Here is a 25,785-nt window from a genome sequence, read left to right on the forward strand (position 1 = left end):
TAACTCAATAGGATATTAATGTTCAACAGATCAAGACTTTTCACAATGCAAGGCATACTTTTTACAAAACATTTAATAATTATATGACGGGGGAATACAGAAGTTCCAGGATGTTGCTTTGTGGTGCAAAATACCATAATATGGTCTCCTCAGAGGCATTTCATGTTATCAATTCATAGCAGAATGTGCAACGGTAGTTTAGGTCTCAGATAATCTAAACTTTTTTATAGATTTAGCGGACTAGTCTGAGTTATTTAAATAGCTCTTTCAGTCTTGTATTTGCTTCATCCTGACCATTCATTCAAAAAATGTGTGCGCAAAGACAGAAATAGCCACATTCTCTGCATGCCCAAAGTATGAGGTCCACAAAGTGGTCTTCTTACATGCTATTGCAATATAGTCATTAAGAAGAATGTCACAGCTAGCTAGTTCCTAAACATGGACCTGATTCGGTTCTTATTGACATCAATGACAAAACTCTCCCTTTGATCTTGTTCTCACTGAAACCAGACTCTTCAGTCTTCATAAGAATACCAATCCAATAACCATAACCAACCAGATGTGTGTTTGTTTGTAGAGAGACAAAGTAGCTTACCTTGACATCTTGAAAAAAAATTGCTTCATGGGTCTGACCAGGAAACACATAAGTGAGTCTGTCCCATTCTCAACTCTGTTTAAATTAGGGGTGGGCAATAATTTTTGTCCGGGGGCCACTTCAAAAAATTTTTAAGTAGCCCTGGGCCACCCTGGAAGAGGTGGGCCCTAAACAGGAAGGGGTGGGGCCTAAACAGGAAGGGGATGGGGAGCTCCTTTGCCCCCCCTTCCTTCTAGGCACCCATGCCCTGGAAGAGGCTTGGTATGCTCCCCACCCCCAGGTCAATCAGGGCCTGGGTGCAGGGGAGCGCAGGAAGCCTCCTCCCACCCTGTGAGGAGCATGTGGCACTTTGAAGTGCTGTGGGCTCCTTGCAGGGCCGGGGCAGGGTGAAGAAAGCTTCATGAAGCTCCCCTGCCCCCAGGCCCTGATTGGCTTGGGGGTAGGGGAGTGTGCAAAGCCTTCTCCACTCTCCCCCTGCCCTGCAAACAGCGTGTGGTGCTTCAAAGCAGGGCAGGAGGAGGCTTCGCATGCTTCCCCACCCCCAGGCCCTAACTGGCCTGTGGGCGGGGGAGTAGCAAGGTTTTCCCCGACTGGATCCATCCACTTGGCAGGCCAGATCCGGCTCATGGAGGCTGTTAGAGGGTAGGCTCTCCTCAGGCTTACATCCGCCTCATCATCGGGGTCCTATCAGGATTCCACCCTCGACACCCGAGTATTCCCCAATTTCCTATCGAGTCTTTGGCTCGGTTAAGCTCAGTCTAGCAATCTACTCTGGTAGCTGAGTGGCTTAGTTGTCCTCTTTGCCAGTTTGGCAGGATGGCGGAGTGGAAGGGGGACCTGGTCCCACCCCCTCTCCAGGTCCCGACTAGGACCCTAAAGGCAGGGGAAAGACACCGCTGCCTGGTTGGTGAGGATGTTCCCCAAAACTCACCAACCCTCGGGGATGGCAGTGTTTGCCTTACCCTGTCCTGGGTCACTTCATTCCCTCCACATCACGTCACCAAGGGTCTGCATCCCAACTGTCTTTGGTCCCCTTGCGGCTCCCCCGAGTTTCTGGGTGTCCTGCCGGCTCCTCCCTGAAGCTCTCCTCTCCCCGCTCTCTCTGCGGCCCTTGGCCGCCATTTGAATTGGCGCCTCGGCGCCGTCACGCCAGGCGTGCCATGGCCCCACCCCTGCCGCACACCATGCAGTGGCAGCCCCTTGTGCCTCCTCTTTCACGTATGGGGAGGCAGCTATGGAACAGGCACAGCAACACCGCTGCGCTGCAGCATGGTTGGAGACCGCCCCTGGGGAGTGTGGGGCTTCGTGCGCTCAGCGAGGGCTGGGTCCATTGCCCGTCACAGAGGCCCTTTTGCCCACCCTGGTTTAAATTGATGTTGTTATTGTTGTAAAAGTAATACTTGAAGCACAAGAGTATATTACACTCTTCCATAACCTATGGGTAATGCTGCTGGGAATTCCAATAATACCACACAAACAAAGAGCTTGCAGCCTGAAGATGTCTCTTACACCATGACTCCTCTAGGACCTGTCATCTCTGATGTTACATTTACATCTCTGACACTAAAAGCTTTATGTCCTCTAGAGATTAGACAGCCGGAACCAGTCATATAAAAGAAACTACAGTGGCACCTCAGAGTTACGAACACCTTAGGTATGGCTGCTATTTTTAACTCTGAAATGTATGTAACTCTGAACAAAACATTATGGTAGTTCTTTGAAAAGTTTACAACTGAACATTGATTTAATACAATATAAATTGTTCCCTTACAACCCAACTGCTGTCAAGCATAAGGGCCAAGGCAGAGACAGATGCATCCTTGAGATGAATGCCTGGCTATGAAGATGGTGTGTCACCAGGAGGGATTTGGCTTCCTTGACTACGGGATGCTGTTCCAGGAAGAAGGATGGCTAAGCAGAAATGAAGTTCAGCTATCGAGGAAGGGGAAGAGCATATTTGGACAGACTGTCTAACCTAGTGAGGAGGGCTTTAAACTGGGTTTGAAGGGAGCAGGTGAGTAAAGCCCACAGGGAAGTCAAACACATTGAGATCTGGGAGACGGGTCAGTACTTGGGGGTGAGCATGAACTGTAATAGACATGGTGAAGAAGAGAAGACAGAATTGGGTGGAGGGCGGGAAAAGGAGATCTAATCAGTATGGGTATGTCTACACTGCCATCCTAGTTCGAACTAGGATGGCTAATATAGGCATTCGAAGTTGCAAATGAAGCCCGGGATTTAAATATCCCGGGCTTCATTGCATCTTGCCGGGCGCCGCCATTTTTAAATCCCCCTTAGTGCGGACTCCGTGCCCGCGGCTACACGCGGCATGGAGTAGGTAGTTCGAATTAGGCTCTCTAATTCAAACTACCATTACTGAGGGGTACTGGTAGTTCAAATTGGAGAGCCTAATTCGAACTACCTACTCCATGCCGCGTGTAGCCGCGGGCACGGAGTCCGCACTAAGGGGGATTTAAAAATGGCGGCGCCCGGCAAGATGCAAATGAAGCCCGGGATATTTAAATCCCGGGCTTCATTTGCAACTTCGAATGCCTACATTAGCCACCCTAGTTCGAACTAGGGTGGCAGTGTAGACATACCCTATCTTAGATGTCTGTATACTAATGTAACAAGTATGGGGAATAAGTAGGAAGAACTTGAAATGCTAATAAATAAACACAGCTATGACATAGTTGGCATCACAGAGACTTAGTGGGATACCAAGTATGACTAGAATATTGTATAGCGGGTATAGCTTGCTCACAAGGAATAGGTAGGATAAGAAGGTGTTGCCTTTCTATATAAAAATGTATACACTTTGGACAGCTTGAGGTGGAAACAGAAGACAGACTTGTTGAAAGTCTGTGGGTAGGGAAAAAAAGGTAAATAAACAAGGGTGATGTCATGGTAGGGGGGTCTATTACAGATCACATAACCAGGAAGAAGAGGTGGATGAGGTATTTTTAAACAACTTAACAGAATCATCCAAAGCACAAGATTTGGTGGTGATGGGAGACTTCAACTATCCAGACATCTGTTGGGAAATAACACAGCTGTGCACAGATTATCCAACTAGTGCTTGGAATGTATTGGAGACTTTTTTATTATTATTATTATTATTATTTCTAAAGGTGGAGAAAGCTGCTGGGAGGAGGCTGTTCTACGTTTGATTTTGATAAATAGGGAGGAACTGGTTGAGAATTTGGAAGGCATCTTGGGTGAAAGTGACCATGAAATGAAAGAGTTTATGATTCTACACAATGGTAGATGAGAGAACAACAGAATAAAAACAATGGATTTCAAGAAGGCAGGCTTTAGCAAACTTGAGGGATTGATGGGTAAGATCCCATGGGAAGCAAGTCTAAGAGGAAAAACAACTGAAGACAGTTGGCAATTTTTCAAAGGGACATTTTTACGGATGCAGGAGCAAACAAATCCACTTCATAGGAAAGATAGGAAGTATAGCAAGAGACCACTCTGTCTTAACCAGGAGATCTTCACTGATCTAAAAATCAAAAAGGAGTCCCACTAAAAGTGGAAATTACTCATCCTTTGTAACTTGACCTACAAACAAATAACAAAAGTATGTAGGGACAAAATTAGAATGGCCAAGGCACAAAATGAGCTTAAATAAACTTAAAGACATAAAGAGTAACAAGGGTAACAAATACATTAGATGCAAGAGGAAGATCAAGGACATGGTAGGGCCATTACTCAATGAATAGGGAGAAATGGCAGAGATGCTTAACATTTTTGTTTCAGTTTTCACTAAAAAAGTTGGTGGTGATTGTATCCCTAAGTTAGTGAATGTAGGTGAAAATGGGGTAGGTTCAGAAGTTAAAATAGGGAAAGAACAAGTTAAAATCAATTAGACAAATTAGATGTCTTCAAGTCACCACGGTCTGATGAAATGTATCCTAGAATACTCAAGGAACTGACTGATGACTTAATCTGAGCCATTAAGTATTCTCTGTGAAAAGTCATGGAAAACTAGAGAGTTTCCAGAAGACGGAGAAAAGGGAAATATAGTGTCCATCTATAAAAAGGGAAATAGGAATAACCCAAGGAATTCCAGATTAGTCACTGTGCCAGGAAAGATAATGGAGCAAATAATTGATTAATCAATTTGCGACCATCTAGAAGATAATGAAGGGATAAGTAGTAGTCAGAATGGATGTGTCAAGAACAAATTCTGTCAAACCAAGCAAATTTTGATAGCTTTCATGCACAGGGTAACAGGTCTTATCTATGGGGGGGGGGGGGATGCAATAGATGTGATATACTGAGATTTCAGTAAGGCATTTGATACCGTCTTATAGAGGGGCTGACGATTGCTGGGCACCTGGGCAAGATGTGGGGGCTGGCTCCATGCTCTCAGAAGGGGCAGGCCCTCAGGCCTAAGGGACAGGGCTAGGGCAGCCCACACTCAGCACCTGGACAATGCTGCTCCCTCTGCAAACCCTCACAGCACCTGGAATGTGTGGCATGGGGCTCCGGCAGTGGTTTAAAGGGCCTGGGGCCCAACTACCACCACTGCTGCAGTCGCAACTATGGAGGCCAGCAATCCTGGACCCTTTTGAATTGGGGGACACCAGGGCAGTTGTCCCCTTTGCCTCCTCCATTGGTTGGTCTAAAGTCTGACATGACCTTCTGTCATGATCATGAGAGTTAGCCAGCAGCCTGGGGACTAAGGGGTTAACTATGTCCCTTACTTAATAGGTAGATTCAGCCAATAGGAATGTAGGTAGGAATTTCAAACTGGGACAAAGAATTTTGTGGGTTTTTCCTTCCTTTGTCCTGGGTAGTTTTCTCTCCAGCTATTGAAGGGGACAGGACGTATCCCTCTAAGGAAATACTCTTCACAGTCTGTAAGTAGGATAAAGTTTAGATACATCCATTTGGTTTTATTGTTTTATGGTTTGGGCAATGGGATCGGATGTCTGTGCATTTAAAAATGGGGTTTGCTCTCCTTTGTAACTAAGCTCCTGGTCCATAGTAAATTTCTCCTCCATGAGTATACTATTTTGTTACTTTTCCATCTAGTCATTATGCTTGCAACAAGAATATTGTAGTGATAATAAAAATTCTTTCTCTTTCCTTTTTATTAACCTGATATTGGTTAATGGTTGTGTCCTGGTTTGTACTTTAGGGGTGAGATTTCCTAAGTGATCTTTCCCCTGATTTTTGTATCAATACTTGGATGGTAGCAGCGGAGATTTTATTTCCAAAATCTAGGTTAAGATTTTGGGGAGAAGTTTTATACCAAAGCCTGGTAGATAAGGTTTTGGGGTACTTTTGCTGGCCCCCACTTCTGCATTTATCGTGCCAGAGTGGGGAAGGAGCCATGACACCTTCTCATTAGCAAGCTACAGAAATACAACCTAGATGGAGCTACTATAACGTAAGTATGCAACTGGCCGGATGATCGTTCCCAGAGAGCAGTGTTCCCTCTAATTTTCATACCTCTGAACAGAATGAATTTTATGTGCACCAATATGGAGGTAGAGTGTGACACATCACCTTCATATTGGTGCATTTAACAAAATTCATGTGGCAGGGGTGAAGTCAAGAGGCCCTGAGTGTGGGAGGAGACTCGGCCCAGGGGCAGAGGGTTGCGGTGGAAGTGTGTGAGCGCTTTGGCTGGGGATGCAGGCTCTGGTGTGGGGCCAATGGTAAGGGGCTCAGGTCTAGGACAGAGGGTGGGGAGCTGGGGTGTGAGGGCTCTGGCTGTGGGGTGCAGACTATGGTGGGGTGGGATTGGGGGGTATAGGATGAAAGAGAGTACTCTGAGGCTACTGCGAGGAGAGAGCACTCTCCCCAGCTTTCTTTTCACAGCAGCACCTGGGCTATGGGGGGAAGGCACCTCTGCCTGCTATGACAGCTCTGGGTATGGCCCACACCTCAGCAGGTTGGAGCTGGCCGAAGGCCGCCACAGCTAGATTCAGGGCTGGGCCTCCTCCGCCATGGCTCATTTCAGACGGGTGCTGGCTTCAGGCCAATCCACTCCCAGCCATGGCAGGTTGGAGGCTGGGGAGGTCCTCAGGCAGGTTCCTTGAATGCCTGCATGGTACATAATATGCAGTGTTACAGCTGGATAGTTTACAGAAAACTTCAGTCATGCTGCAAGGACATAACGAGTGGAGTTCCACAGGGATTAGTTTTAGGTCTGGTTCTGTTCAATATTTTCATCAACAATTTAGATAATGGCATAAAGAATGCATCCATAATGTTTGTGGATGATGCCAAGGAAGGAGGGCCTGAAAGTACTTTGGAGGATAGGATTATAATTCAAAATGATCTGGACAAACTGGAGAAATGGTCTGAGGTAAACAGAATGAAATTCAATAAGGACAAATGCAAAGTACTGCACTTAGGAAGGAATAATCAGTTGAACACATTCAAAATGGGAAATGACTGCCTAGAAGGAGTATTGAAGAAAGCGAGCGATGGCAGGGATGTTATAGTGGACCACAAGCTAAATATGAGTCAGCAGCATGACACTATTGCAAAAAAAGCAAACATCATTCTAGCATGTATTAGCAGGAGTGTTGTAAGATATGAGAAGCAATTCTTCCATTCTACTCTGAGGCCTTAGCTACAGTTCTGGGTGCCATATTTCATGAAAGATGTGGAGACATTGGAGAAGGTCCAGAGAAGAGCAACAAACATGATTAAAGTTCTAGAAGACATGACCTATGAGGGAAATAATTGGGTTTATATAGGCTAGAAAAGAGAAGACAGAGAGATAATATAACAGTTTTTGAATACTTAAAAGGTTGTTACAAAGAGGAGGGGGGAAATTATTCTCCTTAACCTCTGAGGATCGGGCAAGAAGTAATGGGCTTAAATTGCAGGACATTAGGAAAAACTTTCTGATTGTCAGGGAGGTTAAACACTGGAATAAATTGCCTAGAGATGTTGTGGAATCTCTATCACTGGAGATATTTAAGAGCAGGTTAGACAGACACCTGTCAGGGATGGTCTAGATGGTGCTTGACCCTGCCATGAGTGTAGGGAGCTGGTCTTGATGACCTCTTAAGGTCCCTTTCAGTCAATTCTATGATTATGCTTGAGTGTGCAATGAGTGAAAACTTATTTTGTGACATCACAATCTGTGGGTATTTACTGATACCACAAATTCTATGTTTTGACTTCAGTGTAGGTATATGAAGATGTCTGGTATTTGAAGTATATTTGATAAGGAAATAGTGATGAAAGATGAATGCGTGTGGTACATCGTCTGGTATAAATCTTGGCACGATAGTTGCTCTTTTTGGGGCCTTTCTAACATGAGTGGTTTATCCAGGAATCAGCTATTCTACTTCATATTCTTTTCAGGACTTTCTTTTAAAAATCATACATGATTTGCACTTTGGACTCAATATCAATAAATGTGCAAATGATTTACAATTAATGTTATATAATTGAAATAGTATCAAAGGTCAAGTATTGGAAACATCTATCTCCCCTGAGCTTTACCTTGTGCTTTCTGGATTGCAGATTTTCAGCATTTCTAGCGTATTTCTTGCATAGTATTGAATATTAAACTCTTTAAAATCAAAAGACTGTCCCGGCAGTGATCATATAAGCATCTTGTTTCTTTGTCAACACAGTTTCTTATACCTAGGCACACACTGGTGTATGTAGTGTTTGACATGGAAGCTCGCTCTACCACAAGGCAGTGAAGATTTCCTTTTTACTGGCTCTCAAATCCTATGTTAGGCTGTCTGTTCTCTAAAACACAGAACTGTAGAGTGTGAATATTTCTTCTCAAACTGTAGGGGGCTTCAGGTGCATTAGATTTTTAATAGCGAATCATTTTCCTTGTAGGCCAGCTCAAAGACTCTGTGCTGAGTTTGTGTTCCTTCCAGCTTACTGAGTGGGTGGATCAGAGCAGCCCAGCCCAGCCTGCCATTTACTACATCATCTTCTGGCTTTCCTCAGCTGCACAGCAGAACAGTCTAGCTCAGCCTGCCTGTGCCAATAGACCTCCTGCGTTCATTCCAGTTCCCTCAGTGTTTGAGTGTCCTCATGCAGCCTGCCGTTTCGCTATCCCTTCCTCCAGCTTCTCTCCGTCATTCTTCATAGTAATCTATCCCCTAACGTCAGCCTTGCCAGATAGCAAGGTCCTGCAGGAACAGGTAAGCTAGAATTTAATTTCTCCTCAATTCCCGTGTGTTATAGGAGTCTTGCTTAGGCAACTGCCTTGTTGAGCTCTTCAGCAGTTCATCAAAGAACAATGCAGAATGTTCTGGCAGCTCATACCGCCAGCCTCCCAGCCCCTTTCAACAAACCAAACGGCTGTAATCTGTGAAAAAAGATCAGTGTTAAGGAGAAGAGTGCCTTAGATGTAACGTAGACCCTGCTTGCATACCTCTTACAGCTACTTGCACGTAGAGCATTTTACTTTAGGGTACTTAATTGGGATAGGCGAAACATACGTTTCTTTAACAGTGCTTTTGTCCAGCTGGTTCTAGTCTCCATTCTCCCTTTAATGTCTTGTTTCTAGGCCAGCAGCCTCAGTTACCTGAAGGTTCAGTCTACTGCCCTTGGGGTTATTAATCCAAGCATGTCAGTATTACTCTTCGCTTTGCTTCTTCTGTTTCCTCATAGCAGATGTGAGACTTCCAGGGAACTGTAGCACTTCATTCTGGTTCTGCAGACAATCTTTAAAAGCTTCTTTTTTATCCTTTTAAGGAAAGCTGTATTCCAGCTCTGATTTCATAATGCTGCTTCAGTTCCATTGGGCTGGCCTTTTGTACACTGAAGTCAAGAGGTTTTCAGCAAGTGCTTAAGGCAACCCTCTTCTGAACAGGAATAGGAAGTGTCCTCCTGAATGATGGCTTCCGCTTGTTGTTTTTTCTTCTTTTTAGGAATAGTGTGAGCTAAGGGAATTAGTGAGCTCTGTGGTCTGTCAGCTAAAGAACTTGAGACTTTTTCTCTTTGAAACTTCTCTTGAAAAGGTGGCACTGTTCTTAGTCTTCATGGCTTGATTTTGTATGCAGCCAAAACAAAAGTGAGTTCTACTTCAACTAATGTAGCACTCTTCTCTCTTTATAAACACACTCCTTCCTTGAAACTCTGACAGTGAATATTCCATGTGCCCCTCCTATAATGTTTTTTTCCCCCATATGTTGTCTTGTATTTTGCGATCCCATTCTATGAAGCATTGAGCACCTCAAAACTCTCTCAGGAGTGGAAGTTGTTTGGGGCTTTGTAGCTTTATGACCTTTGAAACAAAACCTGCATGACAGAAAGCAAAGGGAGTTTCTACAGACTTCATTAGGAGCTGAACTGAACTCTTTGTTGTAATATATGTGGAGTAGGGATACTTTTTCACTTCTGTTTTGTTGAACCCCTTGCTAGCTTATAGTGCCATGTAATTGTTTCTTAATAAAAACCCCATCAATCTGCAAAATAGTGACAATCCTTCTTAAATAAATAACATCACAATAACAGCTATGTTGTTAATCCATTGTTTTAAGTGTTATTTAATCAAGATGTTTCTTACATGTGACATTAATCTAAACTGATGCTGACTAGATGAAATCTCTTAAGTGCCATGATCAGCATGTTTCAGCATTGTTGTTTGGCTTTTTAGCCACTTAATACGTTTCTTCTTGTTCATGTGGATAATCATTTTAAAAGTTTTATAATCAATGAAACCTTATTGTAGTTGATTAGATGGACTTCAGCCAAAATCAGATTTGAATATAGTAGATATTGCCCGGAGGGAGGAGGTGGGGGAGAAGGTGGCAGGTATTACAGCCCCATCTGAAGATAATTTTTATTAGGATTCTGAGATGCTCCTTTAGGAAAATGCTGTAAATATACAACTGCTCAATTTCCAAATACAGGAGTTAATCCTAATGCATAACTTCTAATCAACTGGTGATACCTTAAAAAAGTTTCAATGGTTATAATGAAAAAGACACAAAAATTGACTTAATTACAAATAAAATTAAAAACCTTATATGCACTAATCTTTATAATCTGTGGTGGCCATTAAACGATGTGCATTATTCCTTCACAACTCCCTCAAAGCCAAAATTTACCCAAGCAGCAGGAATTAGCTTAATTTAGTAGATAAACTACATACTTTTGCTTCTTTCCTATTATATCTGAGGAGAGTAAGGAGAAAGCGTCTCTTTCCTTTATCTATACATCTGAATATAGCGCTGTAACAAACTTTTGCTATACCTACCTGATAGAAAACTCCTGCTTCTGTGACAAGTGGTAGCCATGTTGATGAGCAAGTTCTCCTATTGGCACTGCCTTCACTGGCACAAGCATCAGTATAATTTACATTTCTCAGGGGTATGTATACATAATCACATTCCTGAGCAATGTAAGTTTTATATTGAAGTAACCTGTAGTGAGTGCAGTGGTTTTTTCAGCCAGAGATATGTTTTCTACTGGAAGTACGCAGAAGTCTTCTAAGCAGCTTATCACTCATCTAGATATTTGCCAATTTTTAAAACAGGCTGAATAAAAAGCACTTGTGTTGTAATTAAAAACTAAAATTTCATGCATACGATGACTTACTTATACTGTTATATATACTGTACACAGAAATGTAGGTACAGTGTATTCCAATTGTTATTATAGTAAAAATAAGAAAGTAAACAATTTTTCAGAGACACTTGTGTATTGCTGCGACACTTGTGTATTTGATTTCTGATGTTATAAGTGAGGTGTAACTTGGGTGTAAGCAAGACAAATCAGACTCCTGAAAGGGTACAATAGTCTGGAAAGGTTGAGAGCCACTGCTGAAGTGAGAGAGAGGATCTCAGAGTGTCACAGCTAAATACAAGATGGAATACATTGTTTTGCATAAGTAATTAACACACATTCAAGCTGAAGTGTCCTATTAACACCCCATGCATCATAGTGAGGACAGGAAGGGGAAAAACAATTGGGAAGGATTGTTAGTGGGTCATAGGTTGTTATAATAAGCCATAAATCCAGTGTCTCTCTTCAATCTATGATTTTAGTATTTAGCAGTTATAAATCTAAAATTCCAGGCTTGTTTTTTGAAAGTGTTGCTCGGGTTTTCTTTGAGGATGAGGGCAGGTAAGTCAGACAGCATGATCACTTTGTTCAACCACAAGTGATGTGGAGTGGTTTTGTCTTTTATCATTTTCCTGTGTGAGTTCATTTGAGAGAATAGTGATTGGTTTCACCCACATAGTTGCTAGTAGAGTATTTAATTTGCGAGATAAAGTACAACACATGTTGAACGATGTAGCTGTGGAGATATGTCCACAGGTTTTGCATCTTGTGTTGGTGCCGCTTTGAGTTGGGGAGTCCTGGTCAGTGGGGAACCTTCTGAAGATAGGTTGGACGTGCATTTTTATGAAGTGACTAAATACTGTGCTTGTACAATTTAGATAGCTTTTGGGCTGCCTCCTGTGCTCATTCTAGTAAGGGACAACATTCCTGTTGATTTCAAGGGATATAGTATCAGTCCTTAATTAGTCAGCCATGAACACTGCATGATTTTTCAAATATAATGGCACTTTTGTAAATGTTTACAATGATTTCTTCATTTCTGCGAAATGTATGCTGCAAAAAACCCAAAATGACTCTGCACTTTGATTTCCAGTTCTATGCTCTCATTTGCATGGGTTTTGAACTTTATGGAGGACAGTGTACTTTTGGGAAAGTTCTGGATTGGAAGAAAGATGAGAGAGGAATTTTTGCAACTCAATCCTTATTTCAGATCCAGCTAACATAATTATAGTTTTGCTACTGGCCAGTAATACTGCTCTTGATATCATCAAAGCATTCTTGTAAAACATTTTGAACTACTCCCAGTGACCATTTCTGTGGTTGGTATATAGTAATCTGAGTGCATATATTTAACTGTCTTGTATAAAGAGCTATGAAGATTTCAGATATAAAAACCAGTATAGATCCACGTGAACTATCAGGGTATCAGATAGTTTTGTTGTAAATAGCAATCAATTTGACATTTTGACATCTTGACACCTATTGTGCAAATATCTTTCAAATACTTTTGGACTCTGTGGTTTATCGCTCTGCAGCTGTAATCTATCATGTCAAATAATACATTTCAAAGGGGCTGTGTCAAAAGCATTGCTGAATCATTGCCCAATGAAAAGTCAGTTAACTTTGATCAGTTTCATTGCTAAAATGATGGAGAAAAAAGCTAGAAAGAAAGCTGTAACTATAGTCTGCTTACAAACATGGCAAGTTAACTCCTGGGAAATAAATTTCCCTTACTCCTCGTGAAATGAGGGCTACCACGAGTCGAAGTAAGAAGTCCTCCATCTTGCCATTATTTCAAAATAATGGCTTGTAGTACTGACGTGCACTATGTTATTTTCCGAAATAACGCTGCTGTGTAGACATGCCCAAAATGTACTACATGTTTTCAGGAGCTTTAAAATGGGGGGAGAGGAAGGGAATAAAAAATGGAGGGTAGAAGGAAAGAGTAATAAGTAAGTAGGCCCAATTCTTGATGATAAAATGTTTACATAATTCATTGAGGCGGGTACACAGTACACATGCACAGAAAACCATAACCAAGTTGATCAGCTGGAATCCTTTCCTTGTTCAAAACTTCTGTGGTAGTGATACCTCAGGAACATTAGTGTTAAGTGTTGGAGAAAGTGGTGAATAAGGATTGCCACGGGGATGGCTGCCCTTTAGCGTCTTTTCCTGAATTAATGTGCTCCTGGCAATTTCCTCCACTGTCTCTCTCCTCTCAGGGCCCCTTAAGAATGCCATACAGTCCAGAAGTGTTTGACAGAATTCCCCCTCTGAAATTCTATTACTAAATCCCAAAATAACCGTGCAATAAAGGTTCTCCCTTTGCACTTGGAGGGTTGCACAGCCCTAGGATTTCCTTTCTTACGAGAACGATCTCTCTCTTTCTCTCTCTTTTCTGAACACCTCTGTGCAGCTGAGCTCGTATAAACTTTTATCAGACTTGGGTGCTTGTTGTTTAATTAAATTCTTAGATGGCCTCCTTTAATTAGTTCATCATCCACTTAGACACTCTTAAATGGGTCAGCAACCTTGTGACAGGGAGGCTTGGAAGTTAAAGTATGTCAAACAGTTTTACCCTGAACAACTTTTGCATAGTGAAACTGTTCGTACGAAGATCAGGCAGACTCATGTCTGTTACACCAATGCCAATTTGGAATAAACTCTGCTGAAACGGAATTATGCTGGATTTACGCCAGTTTAAGTGAGATCAGAATCTGCCCTCGCCATAGAAAGCTGCCAAGTAGATAATCCCCTGGAACTGCTGTGTGAAATGAGTGATCTAACTCTGGAAAAGACAAATGTTCAGATACATTTTCCTACCTGTTTGCATTGTTTGAAGTATTTCTGGGGGGAAAAATCCTTAATACTGTATTTTAAATACATTTAAACTCCTCCCTCCCCAAAACCCCTCTTGGAAATTCTAAATGAATAAATCAAGTGTGTGTTTAAATATAGGCATTTTAAATTTTTATCACATATTCATAATACCAAGTGGAGAGGATTATGACGAAGTTTACACAGATGTGCATCAGGTTTCAGCAGCCCATAGCAGAACATTCTGATTATGGTGACCAGACTGCAAGTGTGATAGATCAGGACATTTTTTGTTCTGGAGCAGAGAAAAAGAGGGATAGTTGCATATACAAGACTTAACAAAAATTAAAATAGAATATGCATGTAAGCGTACCCTATGCTGTAGGGCTCCTTGAAGGAGTACGAGTCCTGTGGTACACGGTTGAAGGAATTGAGTTCCACACAGCTGGGAGTTGGGTTTCATCAGCCCTGTGAAAAATCAGGACAAATGTTGTCCCAACATTAATTTGATCAGAATAGGGGTCACATGCCTCCAAGATCGAGACAATCTTGATTTTATCAGGATGTCTGCTCACTCTAATTTTGATAGATCTCTGTATGTGGGATCTAAATTTTAGCCTTCCTCTAGTTCTCTTTCAGTGTGTGACTTTGCATCTTTTGTTTTTAGCAACCAGTATTTGGATTTGAGGGGACTAAATGTAGTTATTTCAAACCCCCACTTCTTCATATGCATGTTGAAAAAATGAGAGCATCGCATCACGTCCCTCTGTCTTCCTGTTTGAGCATTGCCACTATCTATAGAGCATTATAGATACAAGCAGCACACAAAAAAAAGCCATGAAGGGGTTTGTTAGTTATGAATTACTGTAGGATACTAACTATTTTGATTATTTTATTTCAAACTTTCAGAAGTGAGTGGCCTGATTTTCAAAGGCTCTGAGCAATGCAGCTCCCATTGTCTTCATTGGAACCTGCAGTTGGACAGCATCTGTGTAATTCAGCCTAACTTCAGGTAATCAGGTTTGAAATTGGTGATTTATGTGTGTTCCTGTTCTTGTAAGATACTTAGCCTATTTCTGGTTATCCAGTAAATAACTAAAATAATAACACTGTCTACATACACAGTCAACCTCTGAAAAATAGTGCTGTTTAAGTGAGGTGTGTTGGATTGTTTTGTAATTTCTTGTTGATTACGGATTGCATAGTATAATGGTATCTTTTTTCTTTTAAAGAAAATGGTGCTAATAATCAAATTGTCCTACAACAAAAGAATATGGAACGTGTTAGGATTAAATAAATGATGTGTTTTGAAAAACCAACCTGACAAGCTAACCACGCTTAAGTTTGCCAAACCAAATACGATCATTAGAAATTTGGCTCAGCTTTGAAGTCTGTCTCTCTGATTGGATAGGGCTGGCTTCAGGGAGAAGAGGCTGCTCATGAAGACACAGACTAGAAATGTGAAAGTGTAACAATGTACATGGTTAACTGATGAGCCTATATGCAGCACTCTTGTCTCCCCCTCCTCCCCTGCTCCCCGTAGCATGTTGCACAGTGGGAAGGAGACAGGCAGGAGTGCCCATGCCCAAGTGTAAAGATTGAAATTTTCAGTGGTTACATGTTTACTTGTGTAAATGCATTTTAACATTCCTAACAGATTCAGATTCCATACCTAGAAAAGCAGACTCAATTTTGCAAATTTGAACTTTGGGCCAGCGTTATGGGCTACAGATGAACTTCCACATTGCTTGGTTTGCTAATCTCTGTTATCCACCAATGACTTATCATGCTATCACCTTTTCTAGATTATGTTTAAAAAGATTATCTAAAGGTTATTTTCAGAATTTAAATATTTTTCCCGCACTGTTGTTATAACTCCTTGGAGATGTCAGATGGAAATCTGTTTCCTGACCAAAGGCTTTACCTCAATCATGCATGCTAGTTTTTGTAGCATATATAGAGAGATTTGAGGTGCCTCTTGGCATTGTGATGTATTGGAGTTTTATTTTTAAGGAACATTAAAGAATGTAAGAACAGCCATACTGGGTCAGTCCAAAGGTCCATCTAGCCCAGTATCCTGTCTTCCGAGAGTGGCCAATGCCAGATGCTCCAGAGGGAGTGAACAGAACAGGGAATCATCAAGTGATTCCTCTCCTGTCATCCCTTTCCAGCCTCTGACAAACAGAGGCTAGGGACACCATTCCTACCCGTCCTTACTAATAGCCATTGATGGACCTAACGTCCATGAATTTATCTAGCTCTTTTTTTAACCTTGTTAAAGTCCTGGTCTTCACAACATCCTCTGGCCAGGAATTCCACAGGTTGACTATGCACTGCATGAAGAAAAACTTCCTGTTGTTTGTTGTAAACCTGTTACCTGTTACTTTAGTTCTCCCCTAGTTCTTGTGTTATGAGAACAAGTAAATAACTTTTCCTTATTCACATCTTCCATACCAGTCATGATTTTATAGACCTTTATCATATCCCCCCTTAGTCTACTCTTTTCTAAGCTGAAAAGTCCCAGTCTTTTCAACCTCTCTTCATACTGCACCCATTCCAAACCCCTAATTATTTTTATTGCCTTTTTCTGAACCTTTTCCAATGCCAATATATCTTTTTTTTAGATGAGTCGACCACATCTGTATGCAGTATTCAAGATGTGGGCGTGCCATGGATTTATGCAGAGGCAATGAGATATTCTCTGTCTTATTCTCTATCCCTTTTTAAATGATTCCTAACATTCTATTTGCTTTTTTGACTGTCGCTGCACATTGAATGGATGTTTTCAGAGAACTATCCACAATGACTACAAGATCTTTCTCTTGAGTGGTTTATAGCTAAATTAGTCTTGAGCAGGTTGGTGGTCTCTGCAAATTTTGCCACCTCGCTATTTACCCCTTTCTCTAGAAGATCATTTATAAGTAGATTGAATAGAATTGGTCCCAGTACGAACCCTTAGGGGACACCACTAGTTACCTCTCTCTATTCTGAAGACTGACCATTTATTCCTACCCTTTGTTTCCTGTCCTTTAACCAGTTATCAATCTATGAAAGGACCTTCCCTCTTATCTCATGACAACTTACTTAAAAGCCTTTGGCGAGTGATCTTGTCAAAGGCTTTCTGGAAATCTAAGTACACTATATTCACTGGATCCCCCTTGTCCACATGTTTGTTGACCCCCTAAAAGAACTCTAGTAAATTAGTAAGGCATGATTTCCCTTTACAGAAACCAGGTTGACTTTTCCCCAACAAATTATGTCCATCTATGTGTCTAACAATTTTATTATTTACTATAGTTTCAACTAATATGCCTAGCATTGACATTACACTTACTGGTCTGTAATTGCCAGGATTAGCTCTAGACCCCTTTTAAAATATTGGTGACACGTTAGCTATCTTCCATTCATTAGCGGACAGGAGCTACAGACAGGGGAGTTTGAGAGGGACCGCAAGAGATCCCGCTGCTGAACAGGCTACTTGGTGAGAGTACTCACTTTTGGTGTGAGTGAGTTTGCTCGACTGTTTGAATTTTGTTTGTTAAATTCTGATTCTGATTTCGGGTGACTGCAGTTTCAGTTTCAGCTGCTGTGGCAGTTGGGACTGAGTGTCTGACCCTTTGTTTCCTCAGTTGCTCTCTTGGTTGCATCTGGTCAGCTTTCCCCTGTGTGACTCACGAGGGGGCAGGCCTGGCCTAGGCAAGCAGGCTTTAAAAGCCAGAGGCAGAGTGACCAGAGAGCGTAAGTGGACTTGGGGCTGTAGACAGGGGAGTTTGAGAGGTAGTTTGACAGAGGGAGGCCTACGATGGTCAGGAAGACCCGCAACACCTGTGCCAGCACTGCTTCTGTCTCCTCCACCTGAGCCTGCAGCCAGACAGAGCACCTGAGCATGAATGCCTCTACCCAGATCCTGGTGTGGTTTTTCAGGGACTGTGGCTTGCAATTCCCACTTACTGATATCCAGGCTGGAGAGATCATCCAATGCGAAAGGTGCCTGCTGGTGGAATCTCGCAGGCAGCAGGTGGGAAAGCTACAGGAGGAGGTGGCTAGGTTAAGAAGCACCTGAATCCACGAGCAATTCCTGAACCGTGTTCATGAAGAAACAGCTGAGGTAGCTTTCCCAGTACACAGGACTGTGGACACACCACTGGAGGATGAGGAGATGGCTCAGGGTGGACACTGGCAGCTGGTTACTTCTGGCAGCAGGCACTGCTCCATCCTTGCTCCGAACCCTCCTGCTGTGGTACTAGGAAATCGTTATGCTCCTCTTTATACAGGAGATAAAGAATCACCCCCTACAATGGAGGAAGAGAAGCCTCGTACCCCCAAGGCTGGGAGGTCTGCTGCCACCACTGCGAATAGGAAACGTAGGGTAGTGGTGGTCGGAGACTCTCTTCTGAGGGGACGGACGCGCCCATCTGTCGCCCTGACATTTCATCTCAGGAGGTATGCTGTCTGCCGGGGGCCTGTATCTGAAATGTTACGGAGACATTGTCGATGATTATCCGGCCCTCTGACTACTACTCCGTGCTGCTCATCCATGTGGGCACTATTGATACTGCGAGGTGTGACACTGAGCGGATCAAGAGTGACTACAGGGCTCTGGGAGTATGGGTGAAGGAGTTTGGAGCGCAGGTGGTGTTCTCTTCGATCCTTCCTGTCGAAGGTAGGGGCCCGGGCAGAGACAGGTGCATCCTGGAGGTCTATGCCTGGCTGCGAGAATGGTGTCGCCAGGAGACAACCATTGGATGCTATTCCAGGAAGGACTGCTGGGTAGAGATGGCATTCACCTTTTGAGGAGGGGAAAGACCCTATTTGGACACAGACTGGCTAACCTAGTGTAGAGGGCTTTATTCTAGGTTAGACGGGGACAGGTGAGCAAAGCCCACAGGTAAGTGAAGAACATGGAGACCTGGGAGATGGGTCAGAAATGGGAGGGAGCGTGGGCTACAATGACAGAGAGAAAGGATGGTCAGGGCAAAACTGGGGGGCAAGGTCAAATCAGGATCTTAGATGCCTATATACAAATGCGAGAAGTATGGGAAATAAGCAGGAAGAACTGGAAGTGCCAATAAATAAGTACAATTATGACATTGTTGGTATCACGGAAACTTGGTGGGATAATACACATGATTGGAATGTTTGTATAGAATGGTACAGCTTGCTCAGGAAGAATAGACAGGGGAAAAAAGGGAGGAGGTCTTGCCTTATACATTAAAAATGAACATACTTGGAGTGAGGTGGAGATGGACATAGGAGACGGAAGTGTTGAGAGTCTCTGGGTTAGGCTAAAAGGGATTAAAAACAAAGGTGATGTCATGCTAGGAGTCTACTATAGTTCATGTACCCAGGTGGAAGAAGTGGATGAGGCTTTTTTTTAAACAACAAAATCACCCAAAGCCCAAGATTTGGTGGTGATGGGGGACTTCAACTATCCAGATATATGTTGGGAAAATAACACTGCGGGGCACAGACTATCCAATAAGTTCTTGGACTGCATTGGAGACAACTTTTTATTTCAGAAGGTTGAAAAAGCTACCAGGGGGGAAGCTGTTCTAGATTTGATCCTAACAAACAGGGAGGAACTGATTGAGAATTTGAAAGTGGAAGGCAGCTTGGGTGAAAGTGATCCTGAAATCATAGAGTTCACAATTCTAAGGAAAGGTAGAAGGGAGAACAGCAAAATAGAGACAATGGATTTCAGGAAGGCGGATTTTGGTAAGCTCAGAGAGCTGATAGGTAAGGTCCCATGGGAATCAAGACTGAGGGGAAAAAACTGAGGAGAGTTGGCAGTTTTTCAAAGGGCAGTTTTGTTAAGAGCCCAAAAGCAAGCTATTCTGATGTGTCCGAAAGATAGAAAATATGGCAAAAGACCACCTTGGCTTAACCACGAGATCTTGCATGATCTAAAAATAAAAAAGAAGTCATATAAAATATGGAAATTAGGACAAATTACAAAGGATGAAGATAGGCAAACAGCACAGGAATGCAGGGGTAAGATTAGAAAGGCAAAGGCACAGAATGAGCTCAGACTAGCTACCAGAATAAAGGGAAACAAAAAGACTTTTTATAAATACATTAGAAGCAAGAGGAAGACCAAGGAGAGGGTAGGCCCACTGGTCAGTGAGAAGGGAGAAAAAGTAACAGGAAACTTGGAAATGGCAGAGATGCTCAATGACTTCTTTGTTTCGGTCTTCACTGAGAAGTCTGTAGGAATGCCTAGCATAGTGAATATTAGTGGGAAGGGCGTAGTTTTAGAAGTTAAAATAAAAGAACAAGTTAATAATTACTTAGAAAAGCTAGATGTCTGCAAGTCACCAGGGCCTGATGAAATGCATCATAGAATACTCAAGGAGCTGATAGAGGAGGTATCTGAGCTATCATCTTTGAAAAATCATGGGAGACAGGAGAGATTGCAGAGGACTGGAAAAGGGCAAATATAGTGCCCATCTATAAAAAGGGAAATAAGAACAACCCGGGAAACTACAGACCAGTTAGTTTATCTTCTGTGCCAGGGAAGATAATGGAGCAAGTAATTAAGGAAATCATCTGTAAACACTTGGAAAGTGGCAAGGTGATAGGGAACAGCCAGCATGGATTTGTAAAGAACAAATCATGTCAAAACAATCTGTTAGCTTTCTTTAATAGGATAACGAGTCTCGTGGATAAGGGAAAAGCGGTGGATGTGGTATACCTAGACTTTAGTAAGGCATTTGATACTGTATCGCATGATATTCTTATAGGTAAATACAACTTGGATGGGGCTGCTATAATGGGGGTGCATAACTGGCTGGATAATCGTACTCAGAGAGTAGTTATTAATGGTTCACAATCCTGCTGGAAAGGCATAACAAGTGGGGTTCCGCAGGGGTCTGTTTTGGGACCGGCTCTGTTCAATATCTTCATCAACGATTTAGATATTGGTATAGAAAGTATGCTTATTTAGTTTGCAGATGATACCAAGCTGGGAGGGGTTGCGACTAATCTGGAGGATAGGGTCATAATTCAAAATGACCTGGACAAATTGGAGAAATGGTCTGAGGTAAAAAGGATGAATTTTAATAAAGACAAATGCAAAGTGCTCCACTTAGGAAGGAACAATCAGTTTCACACATACAGAATGGGAAGCGACTGTCTGGGAAGGAGTACAGCAGAAAGGGATCTAGGGGTTATAGTGGACTACAAGCTGAATGAGAGTCAGAAGTGTGATGCTGTTGCAAGGAAAGCAAACATGATTCTGGGTTGCATTAACAGGTGTGTTGTGAGCAAGACACAAGAAGTCATTCTTCCGCTCTACTCTGTGCTAATTAGGCCTCAGTTGAAGTATTGTGTCCAGTTCTGGGCACCGCATTTCAAGAAAGATGTGGAGAAATTGGAAAGGGTCCAGAGAAGAGCAACTAGAATGATTAAAGGTCTAGAGAACATGACCTGTGAGGGAAGGCTGAAGGAATTCAGTTTGTTTAGTTTAGAAAAGAGAAGATTGAGTGGGGACATGATAGCAGTTTTCAGATATCTAAAAGGGTGTCATAAGGATGAGGGAGAAAACGTGTTCATCTTGGCCTCTGGGGATAGAACAAGAAGTAATGGGCTTAAACTGCAGCAAGGGAGGTTTAGGTTGGAGATTAAGAAAAAGTTCCTAACTGTCAGGGTAGTCAAACACTGGAATAAATTGCCCAGGGAGCTTGTGGAATCTCCATCTGTGGAGATATTTAAGAGTAGGTTTGATAAATGTCTATTAGGGTTGGTCTAGAGACAGTATTTGGTCCTGCCATGAGGGCAGGGGACTGGACTCAATGACCTCTCAAGGTCCCTTCCAGTCCTAGTACTCTATGATTCTATGATTAGGTACTGAAGCTGATTTACTGGATAGGTTACAAACCACAGTTAATAGTTCCACAATTTCATATTTGAGTTCTTTCAGAAAGCATTCGAAGTATTCAAAGAAAAAAACATTTATAGACTATTACATGATGAAGCTGTTGGGGCGAGAAGGACAGGTGATAGGGAGGCAAATTTGGGGTTTACCAACCTTGAGAGTGAGCCTTTCCAAACTTTAACAGTAGCTAAATAACTATAGGTCCCCTGCTCCCATCTGTGAATGAACCATTGCATCTGTCTATGAGAAGGATCATTCCTATACTGTGGAATTTTCCCCTCTTCCCCAGAACCTAAGATGACTCTCTCTGTAGCTAACTAATAGGTTTCTGACTTCAGGAATTTGCATGGTTTGGCACAGGAGAGGAGGCTGGACTCCTCCACGTTCTCCCTCATGAATCCATAAAGGGTGTGACACCGTATTTTCTCTAAAGTAAAGCAGGACACTGCAGGGGGCCAGCCTGAGGCACCTGCTGCCCCCTCCTTGTGGGGCCAACCCAAAGTTCCACTCTACCCCTCTCTGTGGGAGTGGCCCAAGACCCCCCTGTTGCTTTCCCACACATGCGGGGAGCTGTCCAAAGGCCCCACATGCTTACAGGACTAGCTGAAGACCTATGGCGCCCACCCGCACAGGGATGACCTAGCCCTAGCTACACTCCCGAACCCATCCTGCTGCATAGGGTTGGTGTCGCTGCTTGTTGCCACTCCATGCCCTATTAAGGGTCACACCCCACTTTTTTAGCAAAACTGCATTGTTTCCCCAAAACAGTCAGTATGGCCAGGCTTAAAAAAGGGTCTGTCCCAGCCAGAATGGGCCATATGGTTACCCTACATTGAAGATACAGCACACATTAATACAATCAGTTGCCTCATTGTGTGGAACCTCCCTTTAGACTAGAGGCTCTGAGAGAAGAGTGTATTGGTTGGCATTATTCACAAAAGCTACTTTGTGGGAGCAGGAGGAGTTCTGGGAGTGGGCAGTGGAGTAGATGGAAGGGGCGGGATCCATAAGATAAGGAATTTAAATGCTTACGATGGTATTCTGGGTTTTGTTGAAATCAGTGGGAGTTTTGTCATTTACTTCAGTGGGGCCAGGATTTCACCTTGGCTGTTGGGGTAAGAGGAGTCATGCCTGCCTCTCCATTCCTAATGAAGCTGGAACTGAGTCTCCCCTACATGAATTACTCCTAGAGAGAATAAGCCCTAATAGAAATGGCCTAGCTTTGTGTTAAAGATGCCATCAATTTTCTTTTACTTAGAGCAGCCTTTCCTATTTCTTTTTCATGAGCTCTTGCAGCCAAGATCTACCAGTACACACTGACTCTTCTTAAAATTGCATCCAGAGTTTCATTTGATCTTTTGTCAGACTCTATCCTACAGCTGTTTTTCCCAGTACCTATGCTGCCTGGTTTTTTTTCCTTTTCTTTCTTGCTATAGCTCTGTTCTTACTAGCCTGTATATTGCTATTTCATAGCTTGTCATGCAATATGTCAACTACATAACTGGGGAAATGCCCTACATCCCACAAGTCTGAGGGATAGTCGTTTTAGTCTGTAACTTTAAAAACGCATAGCCCTATGTCCAACAGTTATATTTAAAGTAATAAGAGCTCTATTACACAGTTCAGTTGTAAATTACAGCTGACCTACTGCTTTCTCAGTTCAATATTTGCTTAGTCAATTTTGCTGATCTTAATTTACTTACATTTGGTTCTGATGCCAATTTTTCCTGTCTGTTTGCTATTCCTAGTAAATGTGGTTTTTATGTTTCCCTTGCTCTTAAAGGAGATTAGGTTCACAACAGCAAACCTTGAGATTGTAGGACTTGTGAAGCCATCAAGGAAAAGTATAGTAACTTAGGATTTATATTCTCATGCATACAGTAATTGCTTATGCCAGTGTTGAGTTTCGAGAGAGATTATGACTGACTACTTCAGTGGTGTCTATGAGGGGAAATTTATTTTTTAAATCTGTTAATTCGAGTTATTCAGACTTTATTAAATCAGATTTTATAATTTTTGCATTAGATATTTGTGACAAGGCAAAGTTAAAAACTACATGGAGATGATAATATAATGGGAAATCACTTCTTATACTAAATAATGTTTCCTCAAACTAGTTAACAGCACTCACTGCTTGCCAGTATCAACATGTTAAATCAAACTTGGAATTCCAAGTTCAAACCATTTTTGAGTTATGACTTGTTAAAGATCACATATTTTTAAAAACTTTATCTCCCAAACACTTGCTTCAGACTTTCCAGATAAATTCTGCCTTGGCATAAGCCCTTGCCTGTGAAATTTCAGATGGATTGGTTTCATTTTGATGAAGTTAAGGCTGAATATGTCTAAATCAGTCTGCAAATGGAAAGATTCTTTCAACCTGAACTATGGAGAGACTATTGTCTTTGTCTCTCCATAATAAAGTAATAGATGTTTCAGAAGTGCTTTGAAGTTGTTCCAGCCTCTTCATGGTGCTGTGAAATCTGATCCTTCAGCTTTTAAGCAGTCTGTGAAAGTACAAACTCTGTAGTACTTGTGGAATTCATTTAGTGACTTCCAAACTCAAATCTGGCCTGGGAATGGGAAGAAAGAGTCTAAAGGAAGGTGGGGCCTGGAGTGAGGGGGAATACGGGAAGAGAAGAGTTTTCAGTAAAATGTGGTGGGCAGTTGTCAGTTTTGGCCTATTTTCAGATTTGTGGCTTCATTGCTTTCTAGAGGTAAATTCTGACTTTTCCCAAAGGATTTTCTTTTTTTTAAATTGAAACTTTTAGAATCATATGGCTGTGAAATTAAGTGAAATACGAAACGACCAAAACCCATGCTTTGTTAAAGCACACAAATGTTAAATCTTTTGGTTGGCTGCAAGACACTTACATCAGGGCACTGCATTTGTCATATTTGAAAAACAAAGCCACCTCTCTGCCCTCCCCTTCCCCCCGCCACAAGTTACCAGACTGTGTAACGGTCTAGCAGTGTTTGAATCCCCTCCTCCAGTCAGATACCGGTTCTTCATGGAAAGGGGTAAATGCATTTTGCTGGCTCCAAAGTTATCCGTTGTTACCTCACCGGGATGTGAAGGAGGTAGAATTAATGGAGATGGAGGTTTTGGGGAGTGTACTGGACAGGAAGGAGATGAGGGGTTCCTTTGTCCAACTGTGAAAGATGAGTTTTGTTTAATTTTGCAGTAGGCTAAAAAAAAGCAGCTGGTTGTATGTTGCCTCTTAGTTTTTCATTGGACTTTCTCTTCACAGAGTTAACTTTGAGGTATAAATTGAACATTGTCTGTAACTTGTCTTGTCCGCTCACCCACCCCTTTAAATTCAAGAGGGTGATGCTTTTAACCCTTAAGTGCCTGGCCCACTGGGGGGCCCAGACAACAGCTCTAATTAGCACAGCTCGTCAACAGTGGGCACAACCATTCTGTGTAGCTCTAGTGGTGTTCTACAGTATGCCTACTTTCCATTGAACTAAGCTAACTCCTGAGGAATTAAGTCATGTGTGGATAACTCCAGTTAGTAATGTACTGAAGATTCAGGAGGACAGCAGAGGGCTAACTGTGATTCAGAGTCCCATTTCATCGTTCCTCTCCTGCTTTGGGGCAGGAGCAGAGCTATCCTGTCCATCAGGTGGTTTGGGGCAGGAGAGTTGCCCTGGGCCCCACATCTGGAGTATTGGGGTGGGTCGTCCTAGGCCCTGAACCTAGGGTTGCCAGATGGTCTCCGGTATTTTTTGGTTGAGCAAAAAAAAAAAAAAGGAATGCGGGATGAGCGGCGATCACAACCCCTGGTGGACTCCCAGCCACTGCCTCCGCCAGTCTCCTGTGCAATCACAGGCTCCCAGCAGGAGCTTCTGAAGTGCCCAGAGCGGTGATTGCGGCCCCGCCTCCCAGGTGGGGAGTCCCAGCTGATAGGCGGGGCTTTGATCGCCACGCTGGGAGCTTCAGAAGCCTAGCCAGGGTGGAGGGACTAGGCATCTGAAGCGCCCAGAG

At 42.7% G+C, this 25,785-nt stretch overlaps 1 protein-coding gene across 5 annotated transcripts in view; it reads left to right on the forward strand.

Annotated features, from left to right (window-relative positions):
* The window catches only part of IRS1 (insulin receptor substrate 1), a 190,708-nt gene that overhangs the window by 89,546 nt on the left and 75,377 nt on the right, over positions 1 to 25,785 (forward strand). For 3 of the 5 annotated variants that reach the window (XR_012906216.2, XR_016350365.1, XR_016350366.1), the window contains exons 4-5: positions 2,385 to 2,609; positions 14,834 to 14,936. The gene's annotated coding sequence lies outside the window, so the exon portion shown is untranslated. The remainder of the gene's footprint in view (positions 1 to 2,384; positions 2,610 to 14,833; positions 14,937 to 25,785) is intronic. The other 2 variants (XR_012906218.2, XR_012906219.2) reach the window with 1 other exon arrangement.

The sequence above is a fragment of the Pelodiscus sinensis genome, chromosome 10 (assembly GCF_052426305.1).
Source record: "Pelodiscus sinensis isolate ZL-2025 chromosome 10, ASM5242630v1, whole genome shotgun sequence".
Lineage (NCBI taxonomy): Eukaryota > Metazoa > Chordata > Testudines > Trionychidae > Pelodiscus > Pelodiscus sinensis.